The sequence below is a fragment of the Thamnophis sirtalis genome, unplaced genomic scaffold, assembly GCF_051295495.1.
Source record: "Thamnophis sirtalis isolate CommonGarterSnake01/CBP01778 unplaced genomic scaffold, rThaSir2_p1.2 scaffold_5, whole genome shotgun sequence".
NCBI classification, from domain to species: Eukaryota; Metazoa; Chordata; class Lepidosauria; order Squamata; family Natricidae; genus Thamnophis; species Thamnophis sirtalis.
Window position 1 is genome coordinate 52,278,732 of NW_028261385.1, and position 19,926 is coordinate 52,298,657.

General features: G+C 41.1%; 1 long non-coding RNA gene across 1 annotated transcript in view; it reads left to right on the plus strand.

The window, feature by feature from the left end:
• The window catches only part of LOC148045367 (uncharacterized), a 188,606-nt gene that overhangs the window by 24,431 nt on the left and 144,249 nt on the right, over positions 1-19,926 (plus strand). The window contains exon 2 of the long non-coding RNA XR_015696570.1: positions 15,182-15,242. This is a non-coding gene — a long non-coding RNA (uncharacterized LOC148045367). The remainder of the gene's footprint in view (positions 1-15,181; positions 15,243-19,926) is intronic.

Here is a 19,926-nt window from a genome sequence, read left to right on the forward strand (position 1 = left end):
ATGCCTTAACTACTACACCAAACTGACTTTCATTAGCCTATCCCTGTGCATACATAACCACACCACACAGAATTCATAAGCAGAAAGGACAACATGAAGCATCAATGACTGACAGTTAAAATTTCAAACAATTACTAAAAGGAGATTCTTCCAAGTGATTCCCAGTGCTTACGTGTAAAGAACTGTATCATTGTAAGTTTTCTAAGCATGCAGAGAATTGTAGGAAAGATTAATGGCATTAAACACAGTCACTTTACATTTATTAATTCACTTTTTTTATTTCAAGCACTGTTTCCCATTTAAAAAAAAACTCCCAAAGAGGTTGTCTATTAAACATTATAAACCTAATAAAAAAAATACAGGTTAAGACAATAAAAATTGAAATTAAGATTCTTTATCAACCCAAACATATGAATGAAATCTACAAGACAAATATTAACATAGAAATAAAAAAATAAAAGCAGAAATAACCCAATGCCTTGGAAAATAAAAAATGTCTTTGCCTAACGCTGAAAAAGGACAAAATGCAACCTACTTCACTAAAGAGGGCATTATAGTAGAGCAATTATCTGTGAAAAAAATCCATTCTAATGTAGCCAATTGTCATTCCTCAATATGGGTTATGATGCATGGGGTAAATGAAGATGAACTTAAGGTATGTGTAGGAATTGGGATCATAAGCCATGAAAGACTTATAAGTTAAAGCAGGTACTTTGAATCGGGACAAGAAATTAATTGTGATTCAGTGAAGACCATACTTCACTGGGGTACCGGGATGTATATATTGTCTAATGTCTGGCAGAATTCTTGCTACAGTATTTTGTTTTAGAAGACGCCTCTGAACTATCCTTCATGGATAGCCAGAATTGGTTTGCCCCTGGTTCGGCCTGGATCAGCCAAACTGGTAGTTGTGGTGGCGGGAGGCTCCACCCACTTGCCCAGATATTTCTGTACATGCACAGAAGTGTTGCATGCACATTCGAGTGCACCCAAACCAGTAGTAAAAAATTGGCAACCCACCCTTGTGGATAGCCCCATGTATAATATATTGAAGTAATCTAAATGATCCATTACCAATCTCTATCTGAGTAGTGTTATGACTGGTAACCAGTCTAAGCTAGTACTGGGCATTTTGTACTGTAGTGATCACTTAACAGCTATGATGTCAAAATGGATCCAGAAGTAATTTCAAACTAGAAACTTGATCTTTATGGAAAGCATAATTCCACCTAAGATGTGTTGAAACTAAAAGTAATCCATGTGTAAACTTTATGTCTGAACAATGTTTAAATTTGTAGGCCCTCCTCCAGTCCATTTCTGAAGCCAGGCACTGATTCAGCAATTTTGCTGGCTCACCTGGACTTGATGAAAAGAGTGCTGGGTGTCATCAGCATACTGGTGACATTTTATCTAAACTTCCTGGAGATTTCATTCAGCAGTTTTGTGCAGGTATTAAACAGTGTGATGGGGGGAAACAACAGAGCCTGTGACATATAAGAGCTATTGCTAGTAATTACAGATGCCAGTTTAGTGGTGGTTTGATTTTTCTAAAATTGGTTTATATACTGTCATAAGTTACTATATTGTATAAACTGCTTGGAGTCTTCTAAATGCTGGTGAGAGTTCCAGGAGAATTAGTGCTCTCACATTTTCTCCTACAAAATATATCCAAAAAGACAACTGAGGAAGCTTTAGTGCTGAACACAGAACTAAACCATAATTGAAATGGACCTTAAAAATAAATTTCATCCAACAGTGTTTGAGTTTGGTGGGCCATCACAAACTTAACCACCTGGCTTGGGAAGAGGATAGTAACCACCAGCCTATAGTTATGCAGATCTTCTGGGATCATTAATGTTTTCTTTCAGGAACCTCTTTAAATAGCAATAGCAATAGCAGTTAGACTTATATACCGCTTCATAGGGCTTTCAGCCCTCTCTAAGAGGTTTACAGAGTCAGCATATTGCCCCAACAATCCGGGTCCTCATTTTACCCACCTCGGAAGGATGGAAGGCTGAGTCAACCCTGAGCCGGTGAGATTTGAACAGCCGAACTGCAGAACTGCAGTCAGCTGAAGTAGCCTGCAGTGCTGCATTTAGCCACTGCGCCACCTCGGCTCTAATGAGGCTGAGGTCATTGCTTCCCCCAATGAACAATTTATAACCTGCAAGACATGGAAGGGAAACCACTTTCTTCTATATATTGTATAACAAACCACAAGGATTAAGTAAAACCTATATTTGCTCATACTTGAAAACCAATGGTTCATCAAACAAGATTATAGACCACACATCCCTAGCTAAGAAAGTATTTTAAAAATTTCATTCAATTCGATCCAATTTTCAGAGATTACCTGATAAGTTTCTGTAGATTTCTTGGCAAAGTTTTTCAGAAGACATTTTCCTGTTTTTGTCATTGCCAAGTAACTAACCAAGGTCATTTGCAACCAAGAAAGGAGCAGAACTCAATATCTTTCATTTCTAGCCTGATGCCTTAGCCACTAGACCAAATGGACTCTCAAGAAAGTATTACCTTATATTGTGTTGATACAGTATGTTTTGATTTTCTCCATTATTTCTTCACAGTTCATTTTTAATCATTTTATGCATGAGAGTGTAGAGAAATAGAAAGAGACAGACCCGCTTAGGGTTACAAAAACACACATGCCCCATTAATTGATTTCAGATTTCATTCTTTCTCGAATGGAACAATTGGTGTTATTTAGTCTGTGGGAGATAGTCTTCCCCCATAATTACTTTAAACTAGGTAGCATAATTGTGGTCGGAGGTGTTCATATGAGCTTTAACCTGAGCAAACCAGTTCTTATTACTGGTTCATTAGTAAAGCTTTGTGGAATGGGAGATGTGGATTTACCAAATGATTTATGTTTTCAGCTGGTATGCAACATTGAGAAAAAGCTGACAGAATGCTATCAAGATATTCATTTGCTTTTCATCTACGTGACAATTTTATTCAATTTATCCCACACCAGTCTTAGTTCTAGAATATACTGTAAGTTGGAGATCTGAAGATGATATTGACTGCCTGTGTTCTCAATATGAGCATTAAGCTTCAAATATCATGAAACCTGACAATCAGCTGGCACACTATAAAGACTGAGGGATTTCCCACAGGTTCTGTGCTGATTCTATCTGATATCACATAGGAAGGAAGACATGGGATCACAATAGCTGGCTTAGGAACCAAAGCATTATTTTTTCTTTTTTTAAATATATTTATAAAGCACCTAACACATTTACAATTAGATTATACATAAAGTAAACAGAATAGTAGAGGTAGATAAAATACTATTTAAATGTTCCCTAAATCCTAAAATATTTAAAATGACCAAATGGAACCTGCTGAATATCAACATGGATAGTGTTTTATAGCTGTTGCAAATATATCCAATTCTGCACTCATTTCATTTGGGATCTTAAAAACACAGGGGTGTGACTTTGCTTTTTCACAAAGCAGCAATGGTGTGCCACTATTCAGTTTGAGAACTGTATCAAAATGGAACTGGCACTGAAATTGACTTAGGCTGCCTGTTGACAACTTGAGAGAAGTTTGATTGATTGACTGCTGAATGTCTCAGATATCTTACCTACAAAAGCCTTTTTGAGGGACCTAGACAGTATGTGTTTTGCAATGATTCTGGATCAACCAGAAAATCAGCAGCAATTTGCAAAGCTAACATGCTAATGATCCACCCTCTGTAACTTTGTTGAAGGAGTACCCTAGGCTTTCACCACATCATTAAAAATTTGTAACGGATATGCTATTGCTACAGAGAATTGTCATTGTAGTGCAGATTATTATCAGCATGTCTATCATGCCCATACTTGGGGGTAGGGTTCATCGAGCTGAGGAGCAGGAGATGAGTCAGGGAAATGCAAATAAAATAGAAGAGATTTCTCAAGCGTATTGATGCCCAGGAAGATAGAATTATCTGAAATGATTCTTTATGATTCTTACAAGCCATAGTGAATCAAAACTAGATGAATTGGATAGATAAATAAAGTAATGGCATGTGTCATGATGTTACCACAAAATGTCACAATTAGCAACAAATAAATCACCTCCTTAAAGAAAACCCATGATGGCCAAAAGCCACTTTAAACATTTTAGGATGCTAAACTGATTACATCCCCTGTTGAGGAATAACAACTATATCTCTGGCAATCATATTGATATCTGTCAAGAGCTGGTAAGGCAAAGACATTTTGAGTTTGCAAATAAAGCAAGTGTGAGAGAAACACACTTATCATTTCTATCTAGGATGACTTCTTCAATGAAGTTATATATGTTTTGCAATATTAAGAAAGCTTTGGTTTTGGTCATTGTAAATGTTCTGATGCTTAAGATATTAAAAGACTAAAACCCTGGATGAGCCAATAAAGCCCAAGTGTGGGAGATTCAGGACAAATTACTTTGTAATATTAATTCCTCAAAAAGTAATGATGTAGGCATCAGTTTGAACAGATTTTTCACCCTTCTAGGAGGCATTTGAATGTGGAAAGAGAATGTTGGATTAGGCAGACAATTGGTTCGATCCTGCACCGTACTCAAGTATCTCAAGTTTTTTTACACGGCACAAAAATCGGGACTATTTTACATTATTACTAAGTTCAGATACAAAATTATACTCTTTTTCTACTTTCAGCATTCAAAGTGAAGATAATGGAGATTTTTGTTGCTTCCTATATTTATTTTTATTGTAGCATATTTCAATTGTTCTTTGATTCTGAAGGTTGGGCGTGATTTGGGTAATTTTTAAATAAAATCATGGCTTCTTTATGATTAAACTGGAAAGGCAAACTTCATCTAAAAATGTGTAGCATAGAATGAACATTCTGAACCATGAGTTTTCAATGAGTCATGAGATCTATTGGAAACAATCCTTGATTCACTGGTCCTATTGTGTACTTCATCTGATTATCTAATTGTATCTAATATGGAACTTCTCCCTCTCCCTCCCTCCCTCCCTCTGTCTCTCTCTCCCCCCCTATCATCTCTCTCCCTCCCCCTTCTCTGTTTGTGTTGTGATAAAACATTGCAAGATAAAAATCAGATGAGTTAAACTCTAGAATCCTCCTTCCCTTTTGTTAAGAATGTTGCATAAAATTACTAGAACATACTTCCCATCTTGTTTCAGGAACCATGATTTATGTCAAAGATTGACTTATTACATAACCTGTTATGTTAAGTTAAATGTTATAATTTGTTCGGTAATAATATTGTTCAGCTGATGTGTGGATTGAAGATCTGAATCCAGGGGGATCATATATTTAATTACTGGCAACCATCAAGCTACATTCTGCAAAGTACAGGTCATATGGAATTTACACAGAATTATTGTATAATCCCAAGTAAATTAACACTTAGTTTCATAGGAGCACAAAATAACAGCTGCTGTTTAATTATAGTCTGGGTGTACAGCACTACTACACAGAATCATATTTTCAAAGTTTAATGATACATTATAGGATGGTTTCGCAGAATCCTATTTCATCTTCTGGGAAACATTTTCTAGCTATATTCATGAGATTGGGAGTTAGAAACAGACATTGAAAAATATGATACCAGCAGTTCCAGTTTCATGAATATTAAACACAAGCTAACGTGTATTAGATCAAAATGTTTTTTTTTAATTTAACCTATACCTATAGAAACACAAAGTATTTCTTCAAAGTTGAAGTTTTGTCAATGGAATGCCCTTCTCAATGCACCTACTTTATGTCCCTTTTGGTCCTCTGTTTTACAGTCACTTTTATTGTTGTGACTTCATATTGTATTTATTGTCATTATTAGCGCTCATTCTGATGTTTATATTGCCTTGTCTATTGGTTTTATGCTGTTTTAAACATTTTATCTCTTTTAACTGCTCTATACACTGTATGGTGAATTATGATTTTGAAGCATCCCAGACCCTGTACTGCTGAGAACTGAGAATTACATCATAATCGTTTCATAACATATTACGTGGCTTTTCTCAAACTGGATTTTCCGTATGTTATTTTTAGTCATAATTAGTGTGATTCTAAAATTTAGATGTTGAACCCAGAAACATCTGTATGTCCTGTCTCAGAGATTTTAATGCAATCCAAATTTCCAAGGGAGGAAGAGTAGTAGTAGTAGTAGTAGTAGTAGTAGTAGTAGTAGTAGTAGTAGTAGTAGTAGTAGTAGTTGTTTTCATTTTGTTTCCAGAGAAGTACATACTGTAAGTTTAATTCTTTATATTACTAGGGACATCCTTTTTCAGTCTCTGTTGTTTCTCTGAATTCTTGAGGGGTGCAGGTGATTTTTTTCAGTCCCACAAAGTGCATGATCAATAGAGTGATTTTTAAAACAGAGATAGAAAAACCTACCATAGAATTCAATAAAGCAACATCTTTCTTCTGTTTTAACTATTTATGTCTGAGGACGTGGAACTAGTGCAACACTCTACACAGATAATGGAGATTAAACAATCATACTATGCTGAATTGGTTTGGGGGTTATCTGTACAAGGAAAGTAATGGGTTTAGTATTATCAAAATTCCATCTGATTCCTGGGATCTATCAGAGTGAAGAATCACAGTGTTCTCAATTTATTAGAAGAGCAGCGTGGGCATTTGAAAGGCACCTTCCTACCATCTTCTCTCTTGTTACTTTGATTTCTCATGACATTTATTGCTCTGTGCTGAGTAGGCACAGCACAGAAACATTGCTAACTGCAAAATTGTAGAAATTGTGGGAATAGTGGGGATGGAAGGAGTAAAGAGGAATTCTATTTTAATGTCTTTCTAGGGCCCAGACAATGGCTTCATCTGTGTCATTTGCTCTGTCTCTTGCACACTGTATTTGCTACTCACTTAGGGCAGTGATAAGGATATAAAGTGGATAGGAAGTATGGTACTTTGCTGGAGACGTGCAGTGGAAGTTAGACCCGCATAGACAAGAATATTGCTTTTGTATGCCATTGGCTTGGATTACATCCCCTATATAGACATAAATAGGTAATGGGTATTTTTTTAAAGAGTATTTTTTTCTTTTACAACCTGCTGCAATAACATTCTGGTTGGTGACGCCAAGGCATGCCAATATTTTATAGCACATTATCTCATATGAGAGTCAATCCACAGGGATTGTAATATAGTATAATTGCAGGTATATTTACAAATGGAAAGCAAAGTAGTGATTTGAATGATGAAGCATTAGCCTCTTAAATTCTGAAAGGTACTGGAGTCAGGTATTTTCTAGGAAGCCCTAAAACAGGTCAGTTCAATCAATCTTTACTTAAATGCTTTGCTTCAGAATGGTTCTATCCAGAAGTAAAACCATCTACTCAAGGCATTTTTGGTGGGATAACCTAAAATGAAAGCAAAGCATCAGCTTTATGAAGAATTATTGTCTTTATTGATCTTCTATTGTTTATTGCCTGAGCCATCAGAAAGGCTTACAGCTGATAGAAGCAGGTACAAGGAGAAAGTTTTCTTTAAAATTCCTTTAACTAATTAAAAAAATCATTTAATGAATTGCACTTCCATATCAAATACTTTTGCTTTGCATAGGCAACTTTTACTTTATATGCTTCTGGCTTAGGTAAATGTTTACTTGGAGATATTATAAGAATTATTTCACTCAATTCAATTTGCCCCTGACATTTGCAAATGAAGATGCAAACTGAATACCCTTGTCTGATGATTCTACAAACTCCATTTTAACTCAGTGTCAGGTGCAGTTATTGACAAAATAATATTTAAATCAGAAGTGTCATTCCAGAAATGGATTTTCCCAACCAAAGGCCTGATAATGAATCTGAGAGCTGCATTTTCAAAAGCTAAAAATTTGAACTTAACATACAACATGAAGTAATAACAGTATTAACGATATGAATGTAATTGCATTCCCATTTAGTTAAATCAAATTAAATTTTTGTCCTGGCTTCTATAGTTTTTTTAGGGGATCTGCTCCCTCCAGGTTTTTTTTTAATATGATGTTTATTAAAAGTCTTAAGAACAACAATAATAACTCCAATAAAGCAGATCAGAACAGGAAAAGTGAAAAAGAAAGTAGGAACAGTAAAAGCTAAAACTGCAATAAGAAAATACTGCTCTCTGGAATATCCTGCCCTCAGAGATTAGAATGGGCCAATCCTATTAGCTTTCCTCTGGAGTGCTGAATGAATCAAGAACGTTATTTATTTATTTATTTATATTTATTTTATTAATCATGTATGAGAAAACAAGTATAAGTATGAATATAACATAAACATATACTGTAAGTATAAGCAGGTATACATAAGAAATGAGTAGAAATAAATAGGAATAGTAGGATAAGGACGGTAGGCATGCTGATGCGCTTATACACCCCCCCTTACAGAGCTCTTAGAAATGGGTTGAGGTCGACAATAGACAGTTTAAGGTTAAAGTTTTGGGGGTTTGAGGATGTAACAGGTAGTGCATTCCAGGCATTGACCACTCCTTTGCTGAAGTCATATTTTCTGCAGTCGAGTTTGGAGCGGTTTACAAACTATCTATTGCTTGCCCATGTATTATTGTGGTTGAAGATGAAGTAGTCACTGACAGGTAGGACATTGTAGCAGACAATTTTGTATACTAAGCTTAGGTCAGACCATAGGCAGTGTAGTTCTAAGTTGCCCAGGTCCAAAATTTCAAGCCTAGTGGCATAAGGTATTCTATTGTGACCAGAGGAGTGGAATACTCTTCTCGTGAAATACCTCTAGACTCACTCAATTGTATTAATGTTCGTTATACGGTGAAGATTCCAGGCACATGAGCTGTACTCAAGAATTGGTCTGGCAAAGGTTTTGTATTCCCTGGGTTGCAGTGCAAAGTTGCCAGAAAAGAAGCTTTGTAAAATTAGATTAACAACTCTTAATGCCTTTTTGGCAAAGCTGTTGCGAATGCTCAGCTCTGGGGCTTAGATCTTGGCTTTATTGTTAGCTGGCCAAGTATCTTGACTGCTGTGGATATTTATTTTGAATATTTTTATTGTTTTTGGATTTTTATCTGCAAGTAAAATTTTAACATACCCAGAAGTTTCTCTTCCTGATTTAGTCTTTAAAATAGACCAAGTAACTATTGTGGGCGCGCATGTGCAGGTTTGGAATGGCGGCCGGGCTTTTTCGCTCCCTGTAATCTGGCGAAAAAGCGCTGGTTAGCCTTCCAAACGAGCCGCAAAGTCTCCAGAAAGAGCCTGGGTGAGATTAAGATCTTCAGAACTCTCCAGGACCGGACGAAATTTTAAAAACATCGCTCCCGAAGGCTTAATTCAGCCTCCATTGCGCCTAACAGCTGAGCAGCCTAACAGCTGATTCACCGAGCGAGGGCGGCGGCGGCGGCGAGACGCGGACGACTGGCGTCTTTTAACATCCTGGATACCTGGGTGTCCTAGAAGCCCCTGATGGTCGCCTGCCCTATCGGGTGAGCCCTGGTCCTGGAAGGTGCCCTAGAGCAGCGGAATGGTGGCAGTGGGAATTGGTCGGAAGATGGCTGCCTGAGCTTTTCGCTCTCACGATTGCCCCCCCCCCCGCTGTTCTTCTTAGATCTAAACAGCGTGGGGTTTGGAGAGGAACTCTGGATTTTCATCTACAACGAAAAAAAAAAAAAGGGACGGTGAGCTTGGGGGATTTGAAACTGGCTATTATCATCTTTATTATTACCATCACCATCGTGGTAAAGAGGAGGAAATTATTGTGGCTTGGGCGAGCGAATTAAACGGCGATTTAGCCACTACCATCATAGCTCGCCTGAACGCCCGCCCCTCCTCTATCCTGTATTTTAGTGCCTACCTCTCTCACCGTGGAGCCTCTCCTTTTTATTCCTTCTGTGGCTTGGACAATTCCTTTCCCTGTCTGCCCCTGCTGCTGCGGAGCCATGCTTGCCTGCCTATTTGTTCTTATTTAATACGAGCTTTACTGCCTGGCCTGCGACCACCGGCATTGGCCTGGAACAACTGCTCTTCTCCACCACTTGCTACCACTGCTACTTTGAAACATCTAATGTGAGCAATCGACCATCTGTTTAACCATTTTGATATCCCATGGTATATATACTTATGGTGCATTTGGTTTGGGGAAAGAAGTGATAGAGGATGGCAGTTTCAGGGACAGGAACTTGGCGTTTTAAAAACTGGATACTAAGCTGGCACCCCCCCTTTCCCCCTTCTAACTGGTTCCAGTCACTTGTAGACTTTGGACATTTAGACTCTGGCCGTTCCAGGACTACAGGAGAGGGGGAAGATAAGATACCCCCTGCATACTACCGCTTTATCTCCTATGGACCGTTATTGTTTATTATTCCATGCTTTATCTGGATTTGGAGGGTGTGAGACTGCAAAGCTGGTGCTGGCTGATACCTGGGGCCTGTGCTTTGCCCCCCCTCCATCTACAACTATTTATAGAATACGGACCTTGGACTTTGGCCTCGGATTTCTCTGGAACTGGAGGAAGGGAGGCTGGCTCTTCTGGAACTCATAATTTTAAATTCTGTGTTGCGCAATTTTAAACGGGTATGTTGAGTGCGTGGGACTGAATGAGTTAGTATGAAAGACCCACTTTTAGTACTATTATTGCTGTATTCTTTTTGTGTTTTAATTATATTGTGGGGACTGTTTGTGTGAGTGTCTGAGTATGCCTGATTCGGAGGACCTGGCGGGGCAAGCGGGGGCCATTGGGGTGGTTGGGGGAATTATGCCCACGGGAGAGAGTCGGAGCATTGCGATCATAACAGGGAGAGGCAGATATGGCGGGGACTTTAGGGCTGGCCATTACCGGGGAAGGAGGGTTCGCTATATCGCAGAGATCCCTCCTTCCGGCCCTATGAGTCCCACTCCAAGGTCAGATGGCATGAGCGATCAGGACCCTGGTCTCAGGCTGCTGTCGCTAAATGCCAGGTCTGTTATTCATAAGGCTCCCCTCGTCCGGGACTTGATTGTAGACGAGGGGGCAGACCTGGCATGTATTACTGAGACATGGCTGGGCACGGAGGGAGGAGTCCCCCTCGTAGAGCTGTGCCCAGACGGGTTTCAGGTGCTTCATCAGCCGAGAGCCCAGGGAAGGGGTGGCGGTGTGGCTATTGTAGTCCGGGAGTCTTTAGTTCCTCGTAGGATCCCTGCTCCGGAGCTTGCCGGGTGTGAGTCCCTACTAGTGAAGTTGGACCTCAAGGGTCAAGCGGGTTTGCTGCTAACGTACCTGCCTCCCAACTGCGTTGCAGCGGCCCTCCCTGCGCTCCTTGAGTCAATAGCCGAGCTAGCAATTGAGTTCCCTAGACTAATGGTTCTGGGGGACTTCAATCTGCCTTCGCTCGGTGAACACTCTGACGGAGCGCAGGAGTTCATGGCCTCCATGACAGCCATGGGCCTGACCCAGGTAATTCGAGGCCCTACCCACTTGGCGGGACATACACTCGACCTCGTATTCCTCTCGGAGCAGTGGAGTTATGATCTTGGTCTGAGGGGAAATGAGACCATTCCCCTGTCGTGGTCAGACCACTACCTACTGAGGCTAGACTTCTGGAGGCCAAACCCCCACCGTGGGGAGGAGGAACCGACCAGGTGGTTCCGCCCCAAGCGACTGATGGACCCTGTTAGGTTCCAGACGGAGCTTGGGGTCATTCCAGATGCTCTCGCCCACAGTTCGGCAGAGACTATTGCTGCGGCCTGGCACTCGGCGGCATCAGAGTCTCTGGACCGAATTGCGCCACTACGGCCCCTCCGGGTCAGCAGCTCGCGGAGACCCCCTTGGTTCACCGAGGAGCTCCGCGAGATAAAGCGCCGGAGGAGACGCCTAGAGCACCAGTGGAGGTCCGACAGGTCCGTATCGAACCGAGCACTGTTGACAGCTTGCACCAAGGAGTATATTTGGGCATTGAGAACCGCCAAAAGATCACACATTGCCTCCTTGGTAGCGTCCGCCGAGTCTCGCCCAGCCGCCCTGTTTAGGATAACCCGCTCCCTCCTAAATAGGAGGGAGACGGGGAACCCCCTGCAGGGTAAGGCTGAGGAATATAGTCAGTTCTTGGCGGACAAAGTTGCTCGGTTTTGATCGGAACTGGACTCCACCCCCGCAGATCCAGCCGGGACACAGGGGAATAACTTGGTTGACCATCTCTGGGTTGAGTTTCAGGATGTTGCCTCTGGGGATGTGGACAAGGCTATGCGAGCTGTGAGTTCCTCCACCTGCATACTGGACCCGTGTCCCTCTTGGCTGACTACCAACAGCAGAGAGGTGACACGAGGCTGGATCCAGGCGGTTGTTACCGCCTCTCTTCGGGAGGGACACCTCCCCACCGCGCTTAAGGCGGCGGTGGTGAGGCCCCTCCTGAAGAAACCGTCCTTGGATCCAGCAGTTCTTAACAACTATCGTCCAGTCTCCAACCTCCCCTTTCTGGGGAAGGTTGTTGAGAAGGTGGTGGCCTTACAGCTTCAGCGTACCTTGGAGGAAGCTAACTATCTTGACCCCTTCCAGTCTGGCTTCAGGCCCGGTTACAGCACTGAAACCGCTTTGGTCGCATTGACCGATGATCTCTGGAGAGCCAGAGATGGAGGCCACGCGTCCATCCTGGTTCTCCTCGACCTCTCAGCGGCTTTCGATACCATCGACCATGGTATCCTTCTGCGACGACTGCGGGAGGTGGGGGTGGGCGGCACTGTTTTACAGTGGTTCTCCTCCTACCTCTCGGACAGGTCGCAGTCGGTGTTGGTGGGGAGGGAGAGATCGTCCCCGAGGCCCCTAACCTATGGGGTGCCGCAGGGCTCGGTTCTGTCCCCCCTGCTATTTAACATATACATGAAACCGCTGGGCGAGATCATTCGGAGGCACGGGATTAAGTACCACCAATATGCGGACGATACGCAGTTGTATCTGTCCGCCCCGTGCCAACTCAATGAAGCGGTGGACGTGATGAACCGGGGCCTTGAGGCTGTTAAAGACTGGATGAGAGCTAACAAACTGGTACTCAACCCGGAAAAGACCGAGTGGCTGTTGTGTTTTCCTCCCAAAAATTTGGCTAACGTTCCATCAATCAGGCTGGGGGGGCAAAATTTATACCCCTCAGACAGGGTCCGCAACTTGGGAGTCCTCCTGGATCCACAGCTGAGTTTTGACCACCACTTGTCGGCTGTGACCAGGGGGGCATTTGCCCAGGTTCGCCTGGTGCGCCAGTTGCGGCCCTACCTGAACCGGGAGGCTCTCACAACAGTCACTCGAGCCCTTGTGATCTCTAGGCTGGAATACTGCAATGTGCTCTACATGGGGCTGCCCTTGAAGAGCATCCGGCGACTTCAGCTAGTTCAGAACGCGGCCGCGCGAGTGATCATGGGCGCACCACGGTTCGCCCATATAACACCAATCCTCCGTGAGCTGCGCTGGCTACCTGTTGATCGTCGGGTGCACTTCAAGGTCCTACTTACCACCTATAAAGCGCTCCATGGTAGTGGATCTGACTATTTGAGAGACCGCCTCCTGCCAATTAGCTCCCTGCGTCCCATCAGATCGCACAGAGTAGGCCTCCTCCGAATTCCATCCGCCAGTCAGTGCCGACTGGCGACTACGCGGAGGAGAGCCTTCTCAGTTGCAGCTCCGACATTATGGAACAACCTCCCCGTGGAGATCCGTACCCTCACCACAGTCCAGGCCTTCCGCACAGCCCTCAAGATCTGGCTATCCCGTCAGGCCTGGGGATAGGATTACTCTCACCCCGCCCGAATGTTGAGTGAATGTTGTGTTTTTATGGATAATTTTCTTTTATTCACGATTTTTTATTCTTTTAAGTCTTGTCTTGCACCCCCTTCCCCTCATTGTTGTAAGCCGCCCTGAGTCCCCTCAGGGAAAAGGGCGGCATATAAATCCTTAATAAAATCCTAAAAAAAAAAAAAATCCTATTGAAAACTCTTGTAAAATTCATAGTACAATTAAATATGATCTACCATTTTAAGGTCAATATCATTATAAGGATAAAATCTTTGAGAGATGGGAATTGTTTTAAATCTACCATGTAGCATTTAGAAAAGGCTATTCTGTAGTTGAGGTGAAGATGAAGTTCCCCTTGCACATATGTCCTAGGGGTTCCTGACTCTAGGGGCGGTGCTCATCTCTGTTTCTTAGTCAAAGAGCCAGCACTGTCCAAAGATGTCTCCATGGTCATGTGGCCAGCATGACTAAATGCTGAAGGTGCATGGAATGCTGTTACCTTCCCACCAAAGGTGGTTCCTGTTTTTCTACTTGCATTTTGTACGTGCTTTCGAACTGCTAGGTTGGCAGAAGTTGGGGCAAGTAACGGGACCACACTCTGTTACACGGCACTAGGGATTCGAACCACCGAACTGCCTACCTTTCTGATCGACAAGTTCAGAATCTTAGCCACTGAGCCACTACATCCCTATGCTGTACTTACTTAAATGTAAACTATTCAGATATTTAGGGAGATGAAAAGTATATTTGTAATTGACTCCAAAAGTTACAGGCGAATGTGAAACTTTGACTTCAGGCATTTATTCCTGTACTGACTTATCTTATAATCTTTGCTAAATATGGTGAGATGTTGATGTCATACCCCTGGAAGATAAATAACCAAGATCAATGCCAATCCTACTAATCTTTTGTTTAATCTGGTTAAACCACATATCATTTGGGATTACTTGAAGCAATCCTTACAATCTAGGATACCAACCAGTGCTGGGTTCCGGATCCCATTACAACCAGTAAGGTGCAACAGGGCTGCACGTCCACCACATGTACGTGTGAAGCACGTTCGCAGCACATGCATGCCTACTTACCGCCCGTGACACTCTGTGACATCTCCGCAATGCTCCAGCTGCTTGGCGGAGTGTCATGCAGGTGCCATATGCTCCATGCGCGTGCACAAAAGCCCCGATCGGCTCAAATACCAGTAAGGAGTGCAGGCGGGCGGGCGGGGGGGGGGGGCTCTGGAGCACTGTACCGGAACAGTACCTGGTGCTCCCAGCAGGCACCGATATGCCATCACTGATGGCAACTGACCACTTTTTGCTGAATGTTCAGAGTATTTATTTTTATACAGAAAAAAACTGATTTTTATTGTATATTTCTGGGCACAAGCTATCACAGATATGGTCTATCATGGAAATTTTGATTGTGTTCTTCAACGTTAAAGTAATGCTTGTGTCTCTTACAAAACTTTTCTTATCTCTGCAGAGATCAGTGACTCATCAATGGCCTGTCTTGGCTTCTTCTATCCAAATCAGGACACAGAAAGGTAAGTGGCAGAAAAAAAGCATTGTTGTTAGCACTTTTTATCACCATGAAACACTGAAGGAATTCTAAAAGAACCATGAAAATTAGAGAAATAAAAATTTATTTTTACTTGGAAAGAATATTTCAGAACATTGAAATAATATTATGGAACTGTGTTAATGAAATTCATTATCATTTGATTTAAAAAATGCCAGAAATTATTTGTTTCTTTCAAATAAACATGATCACATTGCTACCATATAAAGCCGAGTTGTTCAATCTTCACAACTTGGCAAAGATGTGTGAACTTCAACTCCCAGAATTCCCTAGCAAATGCAGCTTAAAGTTGCCAAAGTTGAAACATTCTGCTCTGAAGCATGATTTTTCATAGGAGATTTGGAAGGGAAGGAAAAATAATAAATAAAAACAAAAACCCTCTGCACATGTTGCAATATGAGATCTAATGCTATTGACCTGATCTAATTTTGGATTGTGCAGGAAACTCTTTTTACAGGCTGTAATTTAATATTTAATAATGGATTTGTAAAGATTAGAGAAGGAATCCAATCCACCTGGGAGCTGTTATTGCTTCCACTGGAGTTCTGCGGAATGTTTTATTTTCTTTCTATTTGATTGGAAATGTAAATCATTTCACCTTTCAGGAGTAGGAGAGCTTCACAAGTTGGTAGTTTATGGCCTCTATCTATGACTTGGTTTCTTGAAGGGAAGAGGTAGTAAAATTGAAATTAAGGCAAACAGATAAATGCCAAATTCCTATGGCTCATCTTGCAATTATCGCATCTGCTGCTGTGAAGTCGGGGTAGGGGGAGGCAGGGGGAGAAATTCTAAAAACCTGTGAGGCAGCACAACAACATGCATAAAGAAAAGGAGCAGACAGTAAAGGACAATTGATAATGAGCTTTTTAAAAAATCCAAGAAGCTGAACCTTGCAATTCTTGCTTGTTAGCTCTTTTCTGAGTGCTTTTATGTTGACTATCATTACAAAACAGCAAGTTTCCTTTTTGAAGAATACTGTTTGAGAGAACACGGGGTGCTCTTTCCCATTAGAATGAATAAATGGGAGCTAGGTAATTGATGAGAAAGGTAGAGCAAGGGTCATGTAATATACTAAGCACCTACCAGAGCCTTTCACCACAAATGAATTCTATTTTGGACACATTGAGCAAAGTCTAAACTCTCTGGAGAAATCTATGCTACTGAGAAAGGGGGTGAGGGGGAGAAAAGAGGGCAACCAGAACCAAGGTTAATGGACTCACTGATCTCAGTGATGGGTGCCACATTGGAAGACTTGAAGGACCAGGCTGGAGACAGATCACTTAAAATGTATGTGGTTGCAAAGATTCAGCAATAACCTGATAACATCTGGAATTTTCTATCTCTGTATTAAACAAAAGCAAACCGTTTTTATGCACTTTAGCTTTTGGATGGTACAAGAATAAAAGGAAACATCTTATTTCAAAATTGAAATAATTATGGACGACTTAAACTTCCTGCATCTTGTCCCCAGATTAGTATCTCCTAATGGTCTTCTGCTTTTTTTTTTTTTAAACTATTATAAATCTATCTACCATATTTTTCAGAGTATAAGATGCTCCAGAGTATAAGACACAGCAAGATTTTGAAGGGGAATTTTTTTTAAAAAAAGTTTTTGCACTCTGCAAACCTCCCCAAAACCTCCCCAAAACGGGCCTGATTTTTTTTAAAAAGGACATGAATAGCCCTTAGAAGGTTTGTGTAGAGCTCCTGGGGAGTGGGGAGGGCAAAAATGAGCAAAAATGGCCCCTTTTTACAAAAAGGGTCCATTTTTTGTCACAAAAGGACATGGATAGCCTTTAGGAAGCTTATAGAGTGCTGCTGGGGGCAGGGGGTACAAAAATGGGTTGTTTTCATTCATTTCTTCTCTCCCCAGTCCCCAGGATCTCTCTGAAAGCCTTCTAAAAGCTATGCCTGATCATTTTGATGAAGGGGATGCGGTTTCGGGAGGCAAAAAATGCTGTATTCAATGTATAAAATGCACCCAGATTTTCAGCCTCTTTTCTGAGGGAAAAAGGTGCGTTATAGACTCCAAAAAATACGGTATATAAATCTCTCTCTCTCTCTCTCTCTCTCTCTCTCTCTCTCTCTCTCTCTCTCTCTCTCTCTCTCTCTCTCTCTCTCTCTCTTTCTCTCTCACTCTCCCCTCCCCCCTCTCTCTCTATGTGTGTATGTGTTCCAGCATAACTCTGAAATGCCTCAAGCAATTTCAACCAAACTTGGTATACAGATGATTTACCTTCTGGAAACAAATACTATGGGGGGGGGGGAAGACACACTTAACACCCCGTGTGTGTGTGTGTGTGTGTTCTGTTAAGATACAGCCTGTTGTGCCTTAAAATGGCTTCTACTGTACAGCGCAGTGGAGCTGCTGTGGTAACAGCTTCACAGTACTTTACAAGGGGACTCCCTCTGGTAAGGGAAAAATCCAACATTGGAAATTATGCTTCTGGGGCACATGGAAAACATTTTAAACCAATGTAATTGTTGCTGAAATCAGGGCTCAGGGAGAAGTTGCTATTGCAGGCTTCACAGTACTCCACAAGGGAGCTTCCTCTGGTAAGGAGAAAAATCCAACATTAGAAATTGTGTTTGGTCCTGAATTTTCCTTCTATAAATAAATACCCAGGTAACACTGGGTTATCGGCTACTTTATTTATAAAACTGTACTTTCTGTGACCTTACCTTAATAGAAATGGCAAAGGGTTTCTTAAAGAGCTACCTGCCTTCTCCCCTTCACATTAATAATAGCAAAAGATATTCTTCCTGATATCTAAACCTAGAGGTGATTTCTTCTGTCAGTGCTACTGTAGTTTCTACTTCCTTAGAGGGAATGATTGTCTATGTGTGGATAGACTAAGAAAAGGAGACAAAGGAGTAACCACTGAACTTTTACTTCCAAGCATCCTACCACCATTCTATTTGCAACATATTAGACATTTTAGATAATTTGTTATTAAAAAGTCAATGAATCCTATAAGTGAATTCATTTAATTCCAAGTGATTTCAATTCAAGTTCATTCCAAGGTGCGATGTTCACTAGCTCCTCTTTATTTGTCTTTATATTTTAGATATATTATTAGACTCTTTTTAAGTCTTTGTGTATGTGTATATGTATGCATGTATGCATATGTGTATTCCAAAAACTTTATTACTGTTCTCAGTTTCTGAACAGTTTCAAGTGCTAGGCAGTATGCATTTACCTTGATTAAGTTCATTTAATGTTAATATTAATGTTAATGTTAATATTACAACATGTTAATGTTAATATTGTAATGTAGTAAGAATTAATTCATTTGTTCAGTAGATTAATAGTACAAGGCACTGAACATGTCACATACAGAAAGAACATGATTATTTATTTATATTTATTTATTTATTAAATGTATATGCCATGGATCTCACTATCCAAAGTCCCAAATCATTCCAGAGAGTTTCCAGCCATGAAAATGAACTTGAACCTAGTCCTTGTCTAACATTATAGCTTCTGCCTCTCTACATTGGATTTCTGCCTTTATAAAATAGAAATGTTGGCACGGCCAGTATAGCAGTAAACCTGCAAATAGAACACAGTCCAGATTTGAAACTTAATAAGATAAGTCTAATTGCAAAAGCATTTCTGAATGGTTAGAGTGAAAAGCACCGATAGATTAGGAGCCCTAGAAAGTCTATGAAGGAAACAAAGACTGTGATCAGAGGGGGGGGGGGAATTAAGTGCAAAATTAAGATCTTGCTTTATGTAGGAGCAGGCACCAGGTATAACTACAAAAACAACAAAAATTTCTCTAATAAAAGCAGACCTGACTTGTTGCCTGCAGAAAAATATCTCAGTTTCCCAATGCACTCATAATGCCAGTAGATTTTTGAATTTCAGAAAAACATGACAAAACAACCGCTATTTGTCATTTGGGAAACCACCAGGAGAGGAAGGGAATCAGATTCTATGCCAGTATACAGGACATATTGTTGGCAGACTAAAAAAAAACATGCCCCCCCCCACTTTTTTTTCTTTTTTCTTTTGGTCTTACTCACAGAATCAGATAGTGGAGCAAGCAGAAGAATTTTCTTATCATTGTGCCCTAACCTGTTACAGCTGCTGCACTACTTTGTGCAAAGCAGATTGAAAAGTCACAAGTAAATGATGGCAACATCATCCACAGAGGACCAGCTGTCCTTTAAATGGTCAGCAAAAAAGTCTGTGTGGGTGGTCTGCGTCCCACAGCAAAACAGATAGAACTTCCCTTCCTTGCTTTGGGGCCTATCCCCCAATGGTGGTAAAGAGACAAGATGTGTATGACATTAGTCATGACTCACGAGTAATGTGTAACAGCTGCAGCAAGTGAAACTTGGAGAATGAGAGAATGAACACTTTTCTGGAAAATGTTATCAAGCCTGTCATCTATTTCTAGTTTCTACGGTTACCCCAAAATGAAAAGATGAAGCAGGTTTTATTTTTTATTTTTTTCAGTCAGTTACAACAGATGTGGAAGAATCTGGAAGGCTTGACCTTAGAAGTCTGATCTAGGGGACCTATTGCTGTTCCTAATGTTGTGATGAGCTGCACAATTAAAGAGCTATGTGAATGCTCCCAGGAAATTATTTGACATCAATTTTAAACACAGCCATTCTAACATCAAAGTCACATCTTCTGT